At 39.2% G+C, this 20,776-nt stretch overlaps 1 long non-coding RNA gene across 1 annotated transcript in view; it reads left to right on the top strand.

Annotated features, from left to right (window-relative positions):
• The first annotated feature begins 217 nt into the window (after window positions 1-217).
• The window catches only part of LOC142103556 (uncharacterized), a 51,558-nt gene continuing 30,999 nt past the window's right edge, over window positions 218-20,776 (top strand). Inside the window, exons 1-2 of the long non-coding RNA XR_012679393.1 lie at window positions 218-376; window positions 11,692-11,796. This is a non-coding gene — a long non-coding RNA (uncharacterized LOC142103556). The remainder of the gene's footprint in view (window positions 377-11,691; window positions 11,797-20,776) is intronic.

Here is a 20,776-nt window from a genome sequence, read left to right on the forward strand (position 1 = left end):
GGTGAATTGACTTCTATCTTACAATGTGTCTCTATTTCTGACTTCGTTATAGAAGGTGGCAGCCATTTTACTGGAGCCCATAATGCACTGAAGCTTATGCAAATAGCTTAGTCAATATGGCTTCTGCACCGTAGACAAATTTGATGGTGACAATTGATCACTAAGTGGTGAGTTAGACTGAGACTGGCCCACTCAGATCACTGAGTGCCCCCATGTACATTACTTTCTGTGCATTGGGAAGTGGTCATCTTCCTGTTTCTGTGAGGTCTCTCTGTTTATATTATTGTGCTGATGGATTTTTCGGATGTAGACTCGAAATTTGAGCTTCAAGTAAAAAGGGTCGATCTGAAATTGTTCCAGAACAGAGGATGATGAGGTAATTTGTTCAGACACACAGGATCTGATTCAGATTCGAGCAAATCTTGCATATAAATCACATTTAAAAAAAGAGCGTGGAACTTGTCCGCATTCAAATCCAAGCGGATCTCACGGTGCGTTTCCATTTGAGTTTGGGTGTAAGTACACGCTCTGCGTAAACGTTACTTGTCGTACACGGGCACAGAGAACAGAGTGCGGAACATGCACAAGTGTATGTATAATAAAAGGTCCCATTAGTACACATAAAAAATACACATAAAATAAAATAACAACTCCTAACAGTAAAATCATTTGTAGAAGTATTTATTTTCAAATGTAATTTTTATATTAATGACATAAATAAAGATGATTTCAATGCGTATTGTAATTACAATGCAATCAGTCCACAATCCATCCACCAGTGTGTATAGTCAACCCCACCCATTGGACACATTAGCTAAATCAGACAACAGAGTCACTGGATTATGTGGGAGCAAACCACACAAGATTCTAGTTACTCTGCAGCCCATGCGCCCCGTTCTGTCCACTGCAGCACACGACGTGTTTGGTATAAATGTTGATCAATTGACTATCATGATATAACAGCTCTCGTAACTACACATGGCTGATTGTGCAACAGTTTTGGGAACAAGATGATGTAACTTTAGATTACTGCGGCTGTATATATTAGTTATAGTTAATAAGCTTGTTTATCAAGTCATGGTTGACGAAGTTACATTAATGTCTATGGACATTATCTAATTGTATATATATAATTTGCAACCTTGTATTGCTGTGGTATTAATTAGTCTTGGTCTAAGCAGTCAATTATTAACTCTATCTTGGTTATTGAGCCCTCAGTAGCTAATGATTTATTCTTACCAACTTAACCAGCCATTGCATTAGTGCAGATAATTAACAAGTCATACACCAGGGTTGCAATAAATTTATTATACTAATGAATGCGTAGCAATGAAGAGTGCGCTATAATATCACACTATGTGTGACTTAGTGACGTTTTTTGAAACCATATCAGGTAAAAACACAGATGCTCCCTGGCCAATCAGACAGTGAAAGAAACCGCCAGATTCACCAATAAAATTACAAGTGGTTTCATTGGCCAATTCCACCTGTGGTTTCATTGGATAGAAGCTGTATGATTTAATCGGATTGGATGCTTCCTTTTTATTGGCTGTCCACACTAGTAGGGACATGTGATAGAGAGACCACTGACCACCAAACACGGGGGCTACAAAAGGTAGATGGGGTAATTCAGTTTATAAAGTAAGGTAAGAGGAGGCTGATTTTTGTGAGGGTCCATACATGAATTGGGTGTGTTCAGTGACCACTAACGAGAAGGGAATTATAAATACTGTAAATCAGTGGGGACAAATTACAATGGGAAATCTAGTCTGGATTACTGGTGCCTGAATCCCCCCCTCTAGCTCAGATTACTGATTAATCATTAACCATTATGGCGTTGTAGCTCTTTGACACAACTCATTATTCGACATCTTACTGCAATTTCCTCCATCTCTACCGGATCCTTAATGACACCCAATCATATAACATCACTGCACCAGTTCCATGCTGACAGGTTACCCTTCTATAACGTCACAGTGCAGCGCTCAGTGGCCCAATGTCCGCACCGCTTTCATTATTACGGAACAGGCAGCACTTTATCTATAATAGTCGCCTCCTCTGAGCCTGGGATATTTATACCGCTGCCACTTCATATGGAAATTCAGGATTTTCAGTGCTGCGTCTAAACCTCAGTCCTTAGTCGTCTGCTCTACGGAAACCTGAATAATTCCCATCAGCACAACAGATAAATATTATATTCCGTATAGTTCTTACTTAAGATTCATTAATGTGACAACTAGATTTACTATAACCTCCATCTTCATCAACTTCAAGTCTGCAAATGATTTCCAACTGGTACTCCACGCCGGGGAGTACTCCCTTCTACACTTCAGTCAAATTCTATCTATTGTAAGCATAAAGATCTAAAGAAATTCACAATAAAATAAATTACTGGAGACATTGCCATGTAGCCATACCATAGAACAGCCGATGTTTAGATACCTCTTTCATGCAAGTGGATTCTGTTAATATTTTGTATTATTCTGTCTAAAATAAATGGTATTACAAATAAGATGAAGAGAGGACATCATTTAACCCAGTAAAAATATAAATAATCTATATACACAGACCCCCCCTGTTCCCAATACTCAGTGTCAGCAGTTTTAGGGTCTCACGTTGTCTTTAGCTCAGGTCAGTGAATACTGTCAGCGTTACTGCTAGACGCGTTTTGAGGTGAGATTTAGATTTGAAATGCAAATTTCGCATTTGACTTATTCAGTTCAACCAGACGCAGGAGCTTTCTATTAATGCCGGTTTAGGAATCCACTGCCTTGATGTGATTTGATTGTAAAGTCATTCAGATATCTACTTACAAACCAATTATAATATTTTTGGTTCTTGCAGGAAAAATAACACATAATTTAAATGCAAGCTGGGCCGCAATGACAGAGCAGCTCGTTAATGTAATTAACTTCTCAAAATTTTACATGATGTGTACTGAAAATAGCTCAGTGAGGGGAGTTTATTTTTAACGCCATCAAGATTAAAGTTCCACCTTCAGATGACTTTAATGTATTTGGTCTTACTATATACATTGCCTTCCACCTGTTCTGGGTAGCCTTGTTTTATATCATCAGATAAACTTCTGTATTGGATACAATTGTATCCAGACAGAGGCTTTGTATCGTAACCGGAAGTAATGATGTAAATTGCCCTGAATGATAATACGATTTATTTATATAGCGCCTACATATTCCGTAGCACTTTACAATTGGGGACAAGCATAGTAAACTAATAAACAAACTGGGTAAAACAGACAGAGAGGTGAGAGGACCCTGCTCGCATGCTTACAATCTATTGGGCAATGGGAGTTTGACACATGAGGTTAAGTCTACGTTTTGCATTTCGGTCCAGCCAGACTGCAAAGGTAAAAGTGACCCTCTCTGTCTTTCCTTACACTGGCTCCCCTTCCCTTACAGAATCCTTTTCAAACTCCTCACCACCACTTACAAGGCTCTCTCTCAGTCTACTGCCCCTTATATCTCTAACCTCCTCTCCATTCACACTTCCGCCCGCTCCCTGCGCTCAGCCAATGATCGCCGCCTCTCCTCCACTCTGATCACCTCTTCCCACTCTAGAATCCAAGACTTCTCCCGTGCTGCCCCCCTTCACTGGAACGACCTCCCTCGCTCCATTCGTCTCTCACCCAATCTGTGCTCTGTCACACAACAATGTTGGTCAAGGGGTAGTTGTCTTGAGTGAAATTGTGTAACGGGTGCTAATAGGGTAATGTAGTGAGGTTAAGAGGGTGGTTGAGGAATATTATAAGCTTGTCTGAAGAGGTAGGTTTTCAGAGAAAGCTTGAAAGCTTGTAGACTAGAGGAGAATCTTATTGTGCGAGGGAGAGAATTCCATAGAGTGGGTGCAGCCCGAAAAAAGTTCTGTAACCAGGAATGGGAGGATGTAATGAGGGTGGATGAGAGATGCAGATGTTATGGCTAAACATCACACAAGCAGAAGAGAAACAACAATCGGCCTAATGCAGAGATAGGGGCATGTTGGGCGTAATTTACTCTAAAAAAAGCAACTGTCTATAACATTTACGCCCATGTGCTGAGTCTTGCGTACTTCAAGATGCATCTGTCTCTGCACCTGCAGCATATAATGTCATCATCATCAGCGTGTAACAGGTGTTTAAGCATCTCCGCGCTGGCCTGCTTCAGCCACATTTGTGCTAACAAACTCTTACTATAGGCCTATGTTAGACCGGCCCCTTCCCTCCGCCATCCCATCTCTCTATAAGTGTCAGGCGTGCATGCTTTCGTAATTTCCGCTATGAAACTGGCACTAGTTCAACTCTGCATCAGACACAATGTATTCAGTAAAAGTTCCAGGAAGACGTCTGAGCCTACAGCCCACTTTAACTGACACCCTGCTAAGTTCTACAATAAAATGTCCTGTTCTGGTCTACTCTATATAGGCTGCTAATGTCAGCACAATTGTATATATATTTTTTCTACTGATGGACGAACATTTCGCCTTCATTTTTACCAGTTGTCAGTAAATGACCTTATGATTACACACAGGTTTGGGAGAGTAAGAAGGGACCAGTTCTGACATCACTGGGTTTTCTCAGAGTGTTCAAAGCTATGTACGCTGCTATCTCATCACCCACTGATGCCGGCTACATGAATGATGCACAAATGTTTTTAGAGCATTAGAAATTAGAAATAATTACTCATCCAACCACTGCGAATATTGCAGACCGGCTGCCTTTAGATAAACTCTAGGGGCCTGATTGATTAAGGATCTTAACTTGAGAAACTTCTTATTTCAGTCTCCTGGACAAAACCAATGCACAATGCAAGGGGTGCAAATTAGTATTCTGTTTTGCACATAAGTTAAATACTGACTGTTTTTTCATGTGCACACACATACTTGATAGCTTATTTGTACACTGAAATTTAAAGTTGATATTTGTGTGCTACATGAAAAAACAGTCAGTATTTAACTTATGTGCAAAACAGAAAACTAATTTGCACCCCTTGCATTGTAACATGGTTTTGTCCAGGAGACTGAAATAAGAAGTTTCTCAAGTTAAGATCCTTAATCAATCAGGCCCATAGAGAGGAAAAGCCACCAAATAGAATCTTTTATTTAGCATAAAAAAAGAACAAACTGTTTTATATTAATATAGTTTAATGAAGGCAGTCTCTTTACTTTAAATTGAGGCTGTTTCTTATATATTGAAGCATTTCATATTATTTTATAATGACACATTATTTTGGAGTTTTACTTTAATTTTGTGTCTTTAATACTAAAAGTGTGGTTCGATTTTATTACATTCACAATGGCTGACATAATGGTGCCTTTTTCATAAATATTAGGGGTTATATATGTAATCATCCCCTTTTAATGTCTCTTACATACCCGGATCATAGGCTAAGAGAGCTGAATCCAGTTCATAACTCCCACCTGTCCCGAGTTTGACCTTAAAGAGGGAGGTTGACAGAGCTTCAGCAATAAGTTGGGGGGCAGATCGTGGGTGGGGTTTGGGCAGACAAGAGGAGGGTCTTATTCTTTTTCGATGTTACATATAGAAATGTTTGGAGGTATGTAGTTATCACCCCTCCTGCACAATATGGACCATGATAGATGTAACCTTGCATTCACTTTGCACAAAGAAATATTCTGTGACAAGTAGAAAATACATTCCATAAAATAACTAGGAATATATATATATATTTTAATCGTTTCATATTTCAGCTGAACCCTTCTGAGATACGTTGACACTTTGGGAGGTCATTTACGACGCGCAAAACTGCCAAGACATCATCTCTGATGACATCACTCACCTCTATATGGGCTGCTGCTTCTAGATTTCCACCAAAGCGTGTGGGGTTTCTGGGTCAAGATAGCGGCACTTAGACCGGCTGTTGGGACTTGGGTGGAGTGACGAGCGCTCCTCGCAAAAATCCAACAATCTGCACGTGTGCGCATAGTTTTGCCGTCCCATGAAATGCTGAGATTTCGTTTGCTGAGTGTGATTATTAACATGAGATAAAGGGACGGAGATAGATTGCGTGTTTAGAGGTTATTCTTTGCTTTGCAGGAGAGCTGTAGCCATTTCCACTCTTGAAAAACACTTGAATTTTGAAGACGGTGAGATGATTTGTCATTTATCGATTAGAATCAGCGAATTGAAGAGAAACGCTGATCCTGCCGTGTAAATCGTGATTTAACATATTTGGTAAAATTTGTGAATTTGGCATCCAAAGAACAGACTAATTAGCTCATTAAGGATGTAGTATAAGGAAATAAGTAACAATTATGCAACAAAATGCTGTGTAGTACAAAGCTTTATATATGTAATATGAATAATACTATCTCTATTTATACAAAAATATAAATTATCAAAGGTGGGAACTTTCCCCTGGAGATTTCGGCAGTATATGGAGAGCTGCACACACTGGATCTGATTGATGTTCGGACGTAAGTTCGTTAGCATGCGTATCTTGCATGAAATCGCTCTGGCCATGCTCAGAAATGGACAATAAACCTAATTGCATGTAATTCATGTCAGAATGCAAAATGACACTTACGACTGCTTGAGACTTTAGAGGCGGAACGGGGGAGGGAAGGATGGGATGAACCTAGGCCATGTACAGCCATGGGGTTCTGAAGCAGATGCACTTCCTGGGGTCCTCATCAGTGCGCCTAGTTTCACCCATATCATGTGCACCCACTACAGGGCAGGTGTCAGTGCTGACTGATAGTCATTTGATTACAGACTGCATATATGTGTGTCAGTAGTTGCAGAGAACATATGTATGCAGGATGATAGACTATAAAAACGCATTGTATGTACAGTGCGCATTAAAAGCATCTTTATGTATTTAATGTAAAAAAATACTTCTAATACTTCTAAAACAATGAAATCAAAGTTTTATATATAGGCTGGTTATTGTCGTCCTATCCTGATGTCATATCCTGTGGTTACACCCTGTGATTCTTCCTCCTGCATTGTTCCTGTGATTCTACTGCATTAGGATCTCATCATTCATTCTGCTGATCTGTTTCATATGTGAACCTGGGACTTACCAGTGCATTTCCCTGTATATGCTGCCTGGAATCTTCCCTCACCTTCCATTTACCTGCAACTGCTGAATATCTGGACCCCAATAATCCAGGATCAGACAGCAACTGAACTTAAGACATCAGCAGCAGCAGGTAATAAACAGATGAGCGGATAAGTTTGGTGTCGCGGTTGTTTTAGAACATACATTTTATCCATCGCTAAGGAGAATTGGTTGCAGATCATACTCCGGGATTTCTAAGGAGCTACTATACAGATAAGCGGTTTGATTTTATATATCTGGTACGCACACCACTTCTATTTATTCTGCACGATCAACTTTTGAATATATTTACCCTGTACTACAGTGATTTTTAGTTACCTGCGGTGCAGATACAGACACCGTCCTGTTCTAACTCCTCTGGACTATTTCTGTGTACATTTGTGCTTATATGTTTATATACACTGTATACACCTGAAGGCGCCGCCCTTTTACCATTTATATCCTACTATGTTATCGGACTAACCATCCGCTTTTAAGGTTGGCTGCCACACGCATGTTGTGGAGGTGTTGCTTTTACTATTATATATTCATCTATTTATTTATTTATTGTCATACACGCACATGCAATTTTGTATTTGTGTTATCTTCCATATATTGGGTAAGCGCCATCTGTAGATATCTTGTTTGTTCTCTCTCTCTCTCTCTCTCTCTCTCTCTCTCTCTCTCTCTCTCTCTCTCTCTCTATATATATATATATATATATATATATATATATAATAAAAATTGTATACTTTCTGATGTGACCTTATATTGTACATATACATGTGCGTATACTGCAGTCTTTGCTGTGTCTTTACATACGGTGGTTTAGGTAGGACGTACTTACACCCAGAAACAAAAGGAAACGCCTCTTGTGATCTGCTTTGATTTGAATACAATTGGAACTGCGATCATTCCTGTGCTCTTTTTTGAAAGGGTAACTGGAGAACTGTTTAAATCAAGCAATTATAATGCAACAATTGTGGCATGGGCGGTACAGTACTAATTCTCAGGGCGAGGGTAGAGCTAATTATTTGGGGAAATACAATATATATTTATACAATTACAAATCAGTAAAGAGATTTTCACTGTTGTAATACAAATCTCATCCAGGGTCAGCTTTCAGGATAAAGTGGGATTCTCCGAGAGAGGACACAAATTGGATAGTTTAATAAAAACATCCTTTTTAAAAAATGTTCAGAAAACAATGGTTCAGATTAATAAACTCTTGCACTCCCAGAGGGGAGAAGTATAATCCAGTTATCATTTTTCTGAAATATGTTCAATAGAATATATTTATGAACTATATTCCTGTGGGTAATCAGGCACAAAACGTGGGGTGCAGGACTGTGGCTTGAGAACCATCCAGGGACCTCGGTCTTCCTAATCTGCCATAGACAGTGATCCAGCACAGAATCTACACATATATAAGTACACAAATGTATCATGTAAATATGACCATTGGAAGCACATAGCTGACGAATATCTCTGTGGATACAATGTTGCACAAGTTGTTACAGTTTTATTGTTGGGTCGGAGCTGTTAGTTGATGCCACTTCTATACAAGTTTCGAAATGTGATATGACCACGCCTTCTCCAAAGGGGCGTGATATTGTCTGTTACCTAGGCCGTGGTCACATCTCATGGGGGGCAGGTCTAGCACTTCTGAAGCACCGCCAAGCAACCTCCCCTCGCTTAATCACCTGACTCTGGTGTATGTGACATCCTCTTACATTGGTGAACGGGGACATGACTTCCAAATTTTCAGGACAAGCATGCCAACTGCATCATGGTGGTACAGTCGTGGGTATGGAGCAGGAGTTATCCCAAAGTGAGACCTCTAAGGATGTATACAACATAATTCCTGGCTCCTCCCATGGCCCTCCCCCCTGCTGACACACATGCTAAGTAACACAAAGGAAGCAGAAATGTGTCTCCTTCCTCCATTTTTTCCTTAGTACATAGACCCCGAGGTATTTAATAAACGCTGCAGGAGTGCTCACAAGTCAATCAATTAAAGTTGTTTGGTGGAAACCTTCTTCTCTTTAAACTTATCTCAGCCAATAAATACCATTATGACGTATATTTCTCTTTGCTTAGTAATGTACTAATTTATGCTATTTATCCATGACCAATGTACCAGTCAGAACAGTGTTTCTACTTCAACGTCTGTTTCAAAGAACTAAATGAAAAAATATACAAACACCTATACAGTTTAAAGGGTGAATTGTTTATTACCATGGCAATAATATTGCCAAATGCTTGGATTTTATTTTTTTTAATTATAAGTTTTATGAGCATCGAGCCATGCCATTTTCCCCTAAACGCCTGCCAAGAAAAATACATGGATGACACATGTCAAAATAGTTTTCAAATTAAAAATGTATTTAAAGTAATAAGTCATTAGTTTGTGGAAGCCAAAAAAGTTGACGTGCTCACAGTCACGTAGGAGTCGGGGAACGAAATTTGCTATTTAGAATGAAGATTGAGGCAGCTGAGTGTTCTCTGGAACCAGGGAACATGTTTTGCAGAATGATGGGTACACAGATCTCTGAGTGACAATATTGTAACAATGTATTTTTAGACCCAAAAAAAAACATATCACTTCTCATAAATGCTGATTTCAAATTCACAAATTCCACTAGTTTTTTCGTATCAGACAACTACAGCTTAATAACAATTCCTCGAACAGCAGATTTACAGGCACTAATGTTGCTATAATTACTAATGTTTGCCACTATAGTCATCAGGAAGGGGCATCAGGGGGACTGAGGTCCAGAAAGACAAATGGGCTAAAATACAAAGTGTTGATCTGTAGTTGCATTTTATATAGCTGCAAAGTCTATTAAGCTCAACCAATTCCACAGATAACAAAGTACTATGAATTTCACATAAATTATTTTCATTTATGGGTGGAAATCTGGACTCTATGCTAAAAAGCTGCATTGTACATTGTCCATTGTATAATTGCTCTTTCACATCAGCATTTTTTATTTGCGCCTCATGAAATGTTTAAATGTTGTATATAAACTTGATGTCAATTATTAGTTTCCTCCTGTGATTTTGCCCATTTACGTTGGTTTTCTTTTGTGTTGCCTAAATTGTGAAAATGTTTCAGACATTTCATATGTCATCATCGTCATCATCATCAGTTATTTATATAGTGCCACTAATTCCGCAGCGCTGTACAGAGAACTCATTCACATCAGTCCCTACCCCATTGGAGCTTACAGTCTAAATTCCCTAATATAGACACACAGACAGACAGAGACAGAGAGAGAGACACGAGGGTTAATTTACCTACCAGTATGTTTTTGGATGAATTTTTGGTGAGCCAGCCCTGTTGCTCCAACAAAGGGGCAGATTCTGGACAGTGTCTTTGTGAATTTGGTGAGTGGTTTGGAACGATCAAGGATGGCTTGTTTTGTCCTAATTTGGCCTTCTCAAATTTTGGTCAGCATTTACCATAGAACAATCTGTAGGTGAAAATTGGAGTACAATTAGCTTTTAGAAAAAAGAACAAGTGTAAAAATTGTAATACACAGTGGTCAAAGTGTGTGTGTACGGGGGTATACCATACCTCCACTTCTAAATGTCCAATTTTACCATTGGTAATACATGTAATACAAGCAATACATTATGTATATTTTAATATCATTCTATCACTATACTGCTATAATAAATAATGTCACAGTTAATTTAACTACTCCTCATTGAATAATGATGTGAGGAGGGGAATGGAGGCAGCAGGAAGCCACAGACTGAGAGTTATATAGTGGAAGGAGCAGTGTCCCCAGCAGCACAAAGCAATGATACCAGGGTTACTGTTGCACTGAAGGGGAAGATTACTTGTGGGTGTGGGTGTGGGGGGGGGGGGAGTTGGTTGTTTCAAACAAACCCGTATATGACTCAACCTATATATATTCAGATAGTTTGCTCACTCAACCATCTTGACACTCATAATTAGAGCATAAATATATCTACACCCATATACCCCCCATCCTCTATGTATTATCTTGTGGCGGTCCATGAGCTGGAATAGACCTAGGCTGACATCTACCTCTCAGTATTCTGGGTGTTATCCCGGCTCAACACAGGTTGAAGTTGGGCTCATGTTTTGTTAAGGGTTCCCTGCAGTTTGCCAGAAATTGAATTATTCTGAAGAAGGACGAGAACAGAGAAAGTAGATTTTATATTCTGTGTATGGTCTGTGGTGAATATGGATCATTTCACCTTTGAAACTATTGAGCATTAGAGGTCGGGTTTTACAAATGAATTGAGATCACAGCTCCAGTTTCCTTTTATCTAAGTTGCTGACGGATTGTGGAAACCTTGTGTCCTCCGATTTAGTATCTCCGAACAGACGTATAATTAAGTGTATAATGTGCAGATAATTCTGATCAAAGAAAAAACACACAATATTCTCAAAAGAAAAATGTTTTGGTATTTGGTATTTTAAAATCTGAAATTTTTAACGACTAATTCTCATGAAAGATTAAAACATTTTTTGAATGTAGAAGGGACTTTGGAAGATCTTTAATTTGCTGCTAATATGGACTAAAATGAGCTTTATGGTATTGGGCAGACAGATATTTTTAATGATGTTTCACTGATTTATAATTTTCTTTTACAGACCTTCTCCTCGTAGGTGCTGCATACTCAGACTCAGGTTTTAATTGTGTCATCCTAAATACACTGACTAGGGACTCACCTACAGGAGACGCCTTGATTTTGGCAGGTGAGCTTACACTTACCCCAACATAGCTATATGGTGCACTAAATGCTCCTACTTATATATATGCTGATACATGATGATTTATATATTCTTTGTTTTAGAGCACTGGACTATGTGTTGTTTTCATATATACATTTAATGTTTATATTAAAAATAGGAAACTTGGATGCAAACTGTGAGCAGGGCCAATCTGTTACTGTACTCCACAACGGAGGTTGGTCTTGTCTATTGGCTTCAGATAGTGTTAGCAGGGCAGGTTTCGCAAGCAAATAACAGAGACGAGAGTTCACAGCAAGGAGTCGCATCAATTTTTGGGGGTTTAATTATATATTAATTACAGTGAGACTTGAACACAAAACATTATTTCTGCTACTTTGGTGAATATGTTTTTTTGTAAGAACTGTTTTTGGACTTTGTGGAAAGTTTTTACTCTGCTTTTTATTTTGTGTCAACTTCTGATGTGCGTCACTGCAGTAACAGTGACTTTAACCAACTAGATATCTGCTCGGCATTGAAGAAAGAGACTGGTGACTGGTTTCTTATATTCATTATGGGCCTGATTCATTAAGGAAAGCTAAGCAAAATATTAAGTAAGTTTTCTTACTCAAGTTTTCTGGACAAAACCATGTTACAATGTAAGGGGTGCAAATTAGTTTACTATTTACCTCCCCCTCCAATGCAACATGGTTTTCCCTTAATAACTCACTGTTGCTTAACTTCCCTTACTGAATCAGGCCCTATGACTCTGAACTGTTTCTTCCCCTTTTGTCACTTTTGTTGAAACTGATCTTCATCCCCATTATTTAACTTATATCCTGTAACTGATAAAGATAATTAGCATAACAGTGTAATTATATTTACTGCTGCCTCATGGATGGAGGAGTTGTAATCTGCGCCCCAGAGTGTAATATCTGAGTTACAATCGCCAGCGTCCTGTTAATGTCTGTTGTCCAAAATGATTTGAGAGGAGGCTGAGAAAAGACAAATATCTTTTAAAATTCACTTAATAAAGTTTAATTGGGTTCCACTTAAGAAAACGTAATTTGTAGATGCTTTGTTTCAGCCAGAAGACAACAGAAAAGTAAGAATGATTTGCATATAATTTTATTTAGAATTATGGGTTATGGAAGTAAACGAAATGTCTGGAGTATCTTTTTTAATCAAACGTTATCCAGTGGTAATTGGTCCAATGTTCCCGTATAAGTTGTTTTGTTCTGGAAGATGAGGTTTCCTCTATTTGAAGAACGGAACTGTGACATATTGATGTACAACAAAAGGAACATGTATGTGTCTTCTTGCTGTGGTGTTTGTGATTTTGGATCCTTACTGTGAGGATACCACCCTTAGCTGGGATGGCAGGTACCCTCTGTGGGATGCAACTCTCTCGGGTAGACCAGAATATATCCAAAATAAGGCATTATTATGACAGCACAACACCACAAGACACCATATTATCCCCACATAGTAGTGACCACAGAGGTATATTTATCAAAAGGAGAAAAACCCTATGGGCCATCGAAAACAGGTATGTCCAGCAGAAATAGGGCTTTTCTCTATACATCAAGGTGTTAACCTTGGTGAGACTGTCTGCAGATAGAAATTTAGTGCTGCAGTTTATACTCCAATATTGCAGTTATGTTATATTCCTGCATTCAGTGCTGCAATTAATGTTTCAGTGCTGCAGTTAGCGGTTCAAAGCTACAATTAGTGATTCAGTGCTGCAATTATTGCTTTAGCGCTACATGAAAGTTTCAGATCCTATAAATTTCTGTTTTTAGTGGCTGGACATAACGTTTTTAAAAAATATGATTCAGAGCCTATTCAAAGTGCTGGATTCAAATAAATTATATAAATTAAAAAAATTAATAAATTGAAATTACTAGTATGTTTTTATGCTCTTTTTAATGTTTTAACTGTTTTATATGATTATATAAAAATATATTTTAAAATAGTTCTAAAAATAGAATTTGTTGCCTTATATGCAAATTATTCCACAAATTAAAATGAAGAGAGTCCCTCATCTCTAATTCTTCATTCTTAATTCATCGTGATTGCTTGCAGTCGGTGGGCACATCAGTCGTATGGATCCATGTAAAGTCTGTGCTGTGGTAGATTGGCCTATACCTAAAAATGTTAAAGATGTACAATGATTTATGGGGTTTGCTAATTTTTATCAGCGTCTTTTATAGAACTTTTCTGGAATTATTGCCCCCCATTACTCAACTCACAAAAGAAGTTTCTTCTTTTCAATGGTTACCAGCAGCTGATAAAGCCTTTTCTATTTTGAAAATAAAGTTTACGTGAGCTCTTGTATCAATTCATCCTGATACTACACTTTCATTTGTTTTAGAAACTGATGCATCGGATTCAGCTCTAGGAGCAGTAATATCACAAAGAGTAGGAGAAATGATGTTACTTCACCCCTGTGCTTTATATTCAAGGCAAATGACTGCTCCTGAAACAAACTATGATGTGGGAAATAAGGAACTTCTTGCCATTATAGCTGCTTTTTCAGAGTGCAGAGATCTCTTAGAAGGTGCAAAGCATCAAGTGATAGCTCTCACAGGTCATTGAATTTTTGAATTCCTTAAATCAGCAAAGAGATTGTCTCCCCAACAAGCTTGATGGGCTCTCTTTATGAACCATTTTGATTTCCTAATTTCTTGTTGACCTGGATCGAAGAATGGAAAAGAAGCTCTTTGAAGAGCCCATTGTGAGAATCCTCAGGTAGAGCATGTTCAAACAATAATTCCTGAAATTTTTGGGGGTTCTTTGTAGCAGTGAGCTATTAACAGATATCAAGAATAGTTATGATACTGATTGTACCCTCCTGGATTCTCCAAAAGATTTAAAATTAACCTATAATAACAGAGTCTGGCACCTGACACATCAACTATGTTCCAGAAAAGACAAAGATAAAAGTTACGCAACTATTCCATGACTCTAAATTAGCAGGTCATAGAGGAGTCCAGAAAACTCAAGAACTTTTAAGTTGTCCATTCTGGTGGCCCAAGTGTAAAGATGATGTAACAAAATATGTATCATCTTGTATAACGTGTGTCAGATTTAAGACTCCTCGTACTTCTCTTTTCGGACCCTTACAACCTTTGCCAATACCTACACTTCCACGAGATTCTATTTCTGTGGATTTTATGGTAGACCTTCAAGATCTAAAAATATGACCACTATATTTGTGGTAATCAACAGGTTGACAAATATGGCTCACTTTACACCCTGCCCCGGGGAACTCCAACAGCAAAAGAAACAGCTGATTTACTTATAAAAGAAGTGTTCCGTCTCCATGGAGTTTCTAATAATGTGGTGTCAGACTGAGGGGTTCAACTCATGTCAAGATTTTGGAAACAGTTTTGTAAATCTCTTGGCCTTTTGGTGAACTTGTCCACCACGTTTCATCAGCAGTCAAATAGACAAACAGAGCGAACTAACTTGGATGTTATATTTGTCACCTACAAGATGATTGGGCTGATGTCCTCCCCATGGCTGAATTTGTGTATAACAATTTACAACATTCATCTACTATTTTTAGCCCTTTCTATGCTAGTCTAGGATACCATCCAAATATATTCCCCAATCTACCTTGTGACTCACCAATTCCTGCTGTGGATGATCGACAGACTCTAATGCAAAATAATCTCAAATTATTAAAGGACACATTGAAAATTGCTCAAAAAAAGTTATAACGTGATGTTAACAGATCGCGAAGAGCTGCGCCTGGTTTAAATATCGGTGATGAATTATGGTTGTCAATACAACATTTAAGGATAGGGTACCATCTCCTAAATAGGGTACCAAGTCTATTAATCCATCTAAGATCCTTGCATGGATTAGTTCAGTGGCTTTTCGATTGGATCTTCCTGATTCCATCAAAGTACATCCTGTTTTCCATGTTTCATTACTAAACCTTCAGTTGATAATTCATTTGCTGGTCGCTCTTTGGCCCCCTCCTGAGTTAATTCAAATTGATGATCATGAGGAATTCATAGTCGAAAAGATCCTGGACTCTCATATTTTTCAAGATCGACTACAGTGTCTGCTTCGTTGGCGGGGGTATCGTTCAGAAGATGACTCTTAGCAATCTGCTGAGGATGTTCATGCTCATCTTTTGGTAAAAACACTTCATCGATAATCGATAGTATCCTGGGAAGCCTGGTCCTAAGCCGTCCGGAGGACGTCAATGAGAGGGGGCATCCTGTTATGAACTTGCCGATAGAATAGTCCTCCTCCAAGATGGCCAGTTATGTTTCATGAAGATTACATTTTGGAACTCTGGTATGAAATTTGCCCTTAGAATATCCCTTATCCAAGATGGCCAGGACTGCTTCATGAAGATTTCATTTTGGATATCCTTTTCCTGTGTGGGCCTATAAAAAACACTTCCTGTTTGAAGCCTGTGCTTGTGTATTGTGTTGGCATCTGAACTAGATGCTTTCACTGAACCTTGCTCCCTTTGTGATTTGGATTGCAATTGTTTGATACTTGCACCAGACATTTCTCTGCCTTGAGCTTATTGACTTTGCCTGTTGGATACTTCAGATTTGTATATTTAAATAAATCCTGTTTACATCAAAACTACCTGGCTATTGGATCAGAAGTGTGGCAGATGTGGACCACGTTTCTATGATCCCCTTCTTTAACTAGCAACTACCTATGTACATCTTCAGTTGGGTGATGCCTCAGCCTGCTCGGGACTCTAGTCTTTCTCATATTGGAGAAGGAAGAGAAGACAAACCTTCACTACTGGTTGACTGGATCCATCATAGCTATTGGAGCAGCGTGGCACAGAGTAATCAGCCTCTGTCCAATCAGGTGACGCAACACACCTCTGGTCCGGGCAGCTTAATACTTCCGCTCAGCCGTAATAACAGGGCTTTATAACCCAAGTTACGACAGAGGGTCATGGCTGGATACAGGTAACATGGGGGCCCCAAGAAGAGCCATTGGCTTAATGGCTCCTTGAGGGATGGGTAATAATAGGCATATGGGTTCTTCAACACTCAGTATACATCTTATTTTCCGCAACCACAAAAGCTAATGGGTTACCCTAACAAACTGCCATTATTCAGGTCTGTTGATATAATTTCAATTTCTAAACTACTAAAACTTCTTACATTGTGGCATTATTTTCCACACAGTTCTCTAATTTGCAATCGCATCCTATGACCCAGCCTATATCTACAGCTCTAAACCTCATCCACAGCCACTTAGGAGTATTATTATGTAGAATTACCTGTATGACTGTAGCAACATTAACCTTTATTCCTGCTCTTAGTAGGAAACTTCTCTCATGTGAACTGATAACATTGTGAGACCTTCACCACATCCAAATTCAGCGCTACTCACTTTATATTAAATGTACTTTCCCCAACAAAAGTCACCTCTACCGCGTTACACATTTGTCTCCTCCTGATGTCATATATCAATATCTCATTATATGCCTTTCTGCCACATCCACCAAAAAAACATTAAAGTACACAGGCAATTAATATGAGTTACCATAAATAGACCCAGTGTACAACAATTACATAGGAAAAAAAATCTTTCCAACCCAACATTTAATCCTACTTTAATCCTAGTCATTAGGAATTAGGCATGCAGAGCTGCCCGGCCGTGCTTCTAAATTACAATCAAACAGTTACCAATTACACAAATTATTGACGGTAGATCCTCTTTTCAACTGCAAATTAAGGCTATTAAGAAAGGCTCCTTTTTAATGCAAAAGTGACTAATTAACCAACGGATGGGAAATCGTCAGCCCAGATATCAAAAAAGTGCTCGGCGCACATTGCGGAAACACAAGGGAACCAATTAGTTTAATTATCAAAACAGCTAATTAAAATTGCACAGTTCCTAATTACTTCTTTGCTTTTCCCTCTAATTGACAGCATGGAGATAAATGGGTTGGCAGTGGAAAAAAAAAAAGGGAGAGAAAAAAAAAACAGGGAAACTTCAGCGAATATTTGTGCTGACTTTATCTCTGTCTGTGTGGGAGCCCTTGAAAGTGGAAAATTAATGACCTTAATTCTCAAAGAGTTTTTCCTCTAACTGAGCTCCCCTCTGTGCTCTCTCCGTAGCCCCCCATTCTCTCTCAACTAACAATTTGCAGACTAGAAGTAAAGTGGGTTTTGGGTGTAGCCTTCAATTCACCACCTAATGTCGTAGCCTCTCGCCTAAGGGGAGAGATGGGAGAAGCAGATGCAACTCGGAGGTGAAATGCATCATGGGCCGGCCGTGCAGACCTAGTTCTCCCCTTCTTCTTAAAACCACATTTTCCTTTGCAGATTGGGAGCCCGGTGACCTTTATATGAGTCCCAAATGAGTTGATTATTGAAACAGCAAAAAAAAAAAAAAACTAATTACAGTGGAGTGATAGAGGGTGTAGGGGAGAGATAAATAGATTAAAGTGCTAATGAGTATTCCACAGATATTCAAGTGTGGAAAGAAAAGGAACATATTCATGGCGGGGAAGCGCGCTTGTCTTTATGATAAACAAGGGAAGAGGTAGAACAAATGCTGACATTGGATCATTTATTGCAATGCTAAAAAAAAAAAAAAAAACATGGAAGTCACCAGGTTCCAGTCGTCTGTGCTGATTGCTGAATTTAAACTCTGTGACGTGATTGGGGAAATGTCACTTATGAGTTTATTTGTCGTTTGCTGAAAATTGACCATGATATTGGCAGTATTTGTCTATATATCGCTGCAGCTTATACCGTAGCGTTGGCCAATGAAATGCAACTGCCAGATACCGGGTCCTGGACTATACACTGACAAGTAAGAGGTATTTGTCAGTCACAGGAATGAAATATCCACCAACCAGTGTAGTTACTACGGTTTATCAAGCTGCATTTAGAGCTTTTGTATCCTGTCAGAGATAGGCAGACAGGGACTTGTAGTTCCACAGCTGGAGAGCTGCAGGATGCCAGCAATAACTGCTCTAAATGAATCATTGTGCTGAATACCTGCTCCTCTATGGGTAAATGCAGGCGACTAGCAGAACATAAGAGGTGAAAGACAAACCACATAAACATGAAGCCTTCTGTATGCTGCCCCTGAACCATGTAGCTGACTTTAGGGGACGAGAAGAGAGGCGAGTTTTAGCTGTGTGGTGGAAATGACGAAGCTGGAGAAATTGGTAGAAAAGTTTAGAGGAAATATCCATTCGTGATTGGATGTCAGTAAACAAGGGGAACACTACCGTGGAGGTGAGATGATTTAAAAAAAAGTACCCCTTGTGAGGTCCACGAGGAGAATACTTTAGGAGTAAAGCCAGGGGTGAAGTCAGAGGAGTTAAATAAAGGAATTAGGGGTGAGGGATGGGGGGAAAGCCAAATTTCTAAGAAGATGAGTCCCAGACCACCAGGGAGTGTATAATGATCGGATGAAGCGAGACACGTTTTGGTCGACGAGCCCGTGGGAGCCATAGGAGAGTGGATAAAGATAGCATGCCCAGACTTTCAGCCTCTATCTCAACCCAAACTCTGGAGGGTGTTGAACTACACCACAGAACGCATTGAGCAAGCTGAGCGGAGAGGTAATAGCGTCGGAAATCGGGAATTCCCAGTCCCCCTCCCCGCGGGGCTCTCTGTAAAAGTTTGAAACGGACTCGGGGGCGCTTACCAGCCCAGATAAATTTGGATCATGTAGCTGACTTTTAAGGCTGTTCCAAGGCCTCATATTTTGGCTGCAGAATAATATTTTATCGTTAGAGAGATCTTGAGTGTAACTGGGGTGAATCGCGTATAGATTGGGCATTTGGGGTCCTCCATAACATGCTAGGGTGGTCTAGGGGTGTGTGGCCTATTTCTGACATTGAAGACGGTGTCTGTTTGCCTCCGACCAGTCCCACCTGCTCCTTTTGACTCAATCTCTCCTTCACACAATCTTTTTTTATCAGTCAGTTTTTCTAAAGTTCAAGTTTGCCCACCGAGAGGTACTGTGATATCTGCACAGGATGGAAACGGTCACTTATTCTCTTAATACGAGTATTTTAATTAGCCCAGCAGGGTTTTTGTACTAATCTCAAGCTACACTGGCCTTTGGCTAATGTTATTTAGATCACAAACAGGAGATTTTTCTCCTCCATTCCCTGTTTAAACAAGAAAGCTTCTCTTGCTGTATTGGATCCTAGTGGATATAAATCATCATCTCTCTTGGTGGTTTCAGTAAGTTTTTTGTTTTTTTTTTCCTTTTCACCGAACAGCTGTGATTGAAGTGAAAACCCATTTTTTTTTTTCTATTTTTTACTGTTCCCGTGTCATTACATTGTGATTCTCAAGAGACACTGCTTGTGAATGAATTAGGTTTTTCTTTTTATATTAACTGCAAGAGTATTCTAGTATCAGAGCTAAAGAACTACAATAACGCACCTCAAAAAGAGTTTGTGCCTAATTAAAAGATGCCTAATCCATAGAATGATATGTCAGCGGCTTTGAAGTCCGCTTGTAATTACATTTGGGGAATGTGCGGCCTGGCTCGCATAGAAACTGTTGTGTTCTATCGGTGGAGAAAGAGTGCGGAAACTTGAGGAATTGCAAAATAGAACACATCTGATACAAGTGTAATCAGTGAATGATAATTATACTTTTATTAAATGTCAACATTTTTTTTTTTTAATTTAAATAGTTCGTCGAGTTTTTACTGTGCATTTTTGCCAGTGAGAAGCTTGTCCATGTGAGTGTTCATAAGGGGTAGGGCAAATAAAACTGACCTAGTTCCTGCCCCTTCTTAAGTTCTGTGTGGAACATTATTGAATGAGCCTAATTGCAGAACAACCTCCTGTTGTGACCACTAGAAAAATGGAAACTGAGGAGTCAGCTCAACCTTAAGGACTGTGGTCTGAATACCGTAGAGGCTACCGATATCCACCATAAAGGTGTATGTGTGGTTCTTCAGAATTGAATATTGAATTTGTGGGTAATGGCAGAACTACCGTTGGTGCAGCAAGTGGGGCCATGGAGATAAT

The sequence above is a fragment of the Mixophyes fleayi genome, chromosome 10 (genome assembly GCF_038048845.1).
Source record: "Mixophyes fleayi isolate aMixFle1 chromosome 10, aMixFle1.hap1, whole genome shotgun sequence".
NCBI lineage: Eukaryota > Metazoa > Chordata > Amphibia > Anura > Limnodynastidae > Mixophyes > Mixophyes fleayi.